At 37.4% G+C, this 2,500-nt stretch overlaps 1 long non-coding RNA gene across 1 annotated transcript in view; it reads right to left on the bottom strand.

Annotated features, from left to right (window-relative positions):
* LOC137998824 (uncharacterized) overlaps nt 1–2,500 on the bottom strand; it is a 19,053-nt gene that overhangs the window by 13,968 nt on the left and 2,585 nt on the right. The window lies entirely within an intron of this gene.

Below are 2,500 nucleotides of genomic sequence, written 5' to 3' on the forward strand. Positions count from 1 at the left end.
AGTGAAATAAATAAATAAGGCCAGGGACAAGGTTTGGCCTCACATGCAGCCACTGTGGTCGGACAAAAAAAAATTTGCACACTTATTAAGTGGGATGCCTGTGGCAGACCACTTTGTAAATTGCCGGATGTCTCATTTTCCTTTTTTCTAATGTTTAAAATTTTTTTTAAAATGGTCCAATCTTTTGCATTGTCTGTAGCCGTTAGCAGCCAAAACATGGTAACCTGCTATTTGATTTCACAGAAAAATCCTTGCGTTTCGTGATTTAACATCAGACCTGAAAGTATTTCTGCTCTAGCATGATTGGAATCACATGCAAGTTCTTCTGAAGTAAAGCCACTCAACGTTAAGTTCAATCTTGTCCCCGTTTTCATCAGCACCAAGAACACGGACTCTGGCCACTTCAAAAATATTATGCGCAGTCGTAGTGAAGGTCCATTTTTGTAACCGTTGACAACTACTGTTGTTTCACATTTCTGAGCGTGCGTAGATGAGCCGAAAGTCCATGATTTGCGGATTTCCTTCCTTGAAAGTGGCCCCAGTCCGTGTTCTTGGTGCTGACCAAAAGAAAAGCGGACCCTGGGGTTGAGATTGCATTAAGTCAGGATTCATGTGGGAAGACACCACTGTTGCTGTCCAAATAATTATTCATCAATCGCTTTCGGAGGAATTATAAGAAAATCTTTTAAGATTCAATTCAAATGTCTGAGGTTCCAGGGGGGAATAACTGCTCTTCTCTGCAAGACGAAAAATCTAAATAGCCGCAGGTGAAGGTCACGCATGACACGGTTCCGGCAAATGGGAACACAAAAACACAAAATTCCTCGCAACATTCACCAGATTTACATACGATGCGCTATTCCTTGAACCCAACTCACGTAATAGTAAGTACTCTGATATTTCTTGGTGACCAATCGAAGCTAATACAAGCCACAAGTTTTTAGGAGTTTCTTCAGACAAATGTATTAAAAAACAGTATTTTTAATGTAATGTTCGAAATATTCACATGCACATGGATTTTCCTGCACAGTGAATCACAGACAGAAAATCACTGGAGCATGGAAATAATGCGACATGTTTTACAATGCAAAGTATTTATTTTAAGCAAATTGGAACAAAGACATTGTTCAAGAAGGGCTATATTTTTTCGCTCTTTCAAAAAGCATTTTTCTGCCACGATGATAATACATCGATTTTGTCTACTAAATTCAGCTCACTTATGCAAGTTTCTTCTTTTACATTAAACAATGTTTAAAATCTAAAGAGAAGCTGTTGTTATTTAATCTTTAAATGTCAACAGAATTTTCATTGAAGTGATCGTGACTTGACCGAGGAGGGATACACTTTTGACAGTGTAATTTGAGCAAAATGAAAATGGGCGTCGAGATGGTTTCCATGGTGACATCAAATTACCAAATGAAAATCCCGGGGTCTTCTAAATTCTTATCTAAGCGAGGGTTGAGATGAGCTTGTAATAACTCTTTTTACCAGTTTGTTTTTTGTTTCAAAAATATAGCATTTTGAATTTCCGAATTGTCACCTTGCGTGACACCATGATACACAGCTGGTTGAAAAACACGTCTCTTCCTATAATTCTCAGAGGTTTGAACGTTTCACGTACATTACGAGATATATTCATTCACATGTATTTTATCTCATGAGATAAAGTTAGCGCTTTCGTGGCAAAGTGAACACCATGTTTTTCCGTAGATTACTAGCCACCATATTGGTGGACCACAGATGGTCCACCAATATGGCGGCATCATGTGAAATGCTTCGGCAAATTAATAACTCAGAAACGATGTACCGCACAGACCTGAGAATTGGAGAGGTGGTTTATATATTTATCTTTACAACATTTCAAGTTGTTGGCTTCTTTTATTGAATGGTTATGAACTTGATTTTTGTTGCGTGACAATGAACATGCCCAATGCTGTTTTGACAATATTGTTGCTTTTGTTTTGCCATTATATTCGAACAAAATACATTTGTACAAATCCTGAAATGTTTCAGCTTTTGTTTGTGCATATGCAACAACATTAACAAATTTTGAAATCTGGACTGCATGAATACGGGCAGGAGCATTTTACATTTTTGGTGTAGCGTTACTAGTAAGACTACGTGAAACATAAGCTGCAAATGAAAACAAAATAAAACTTAGCCATTATGCCTTATGACCATATATTAAAAGGCCACCTTCGCATTTGGCTGTCTTGAGTAAAATATATTTTTTTATTTCATATCGGTCAGCCTGTCCAGTCAGACTAATTGTTTGCCAGTCAAAACCTCAAATTTACCAGACAAATTTCTGATGACCGGTGCTTATTTGCAGGTTTGGTGTACTGTACAAAAGTCTGGAATCTCATTTGCTGAAGCAAGCACCTAAATGGCCTTATTTTTATTTTTGTGTGTCAATGAATTTTCCCTTTTTAAGAACGCTTTGGAGCTCTCGCATTATCATGAATACACCACTGATGGCATTAAATGCAACAATGACAAT

The sequence above is a fragment of the Montipora foliosa genome, chromosome 4 (genome assembly GCF_036669935.1).
Source record: "Montipora foliosa isolate CH-2021 chromosome 4, ASM3666993v2, whole genome shotgun sequence".
NCBI lineage: Eukaryota > Metazoa > Cnidaria > Anthozoa > Scleractinia > Acroporidae > Montipora > Montipora foliosa.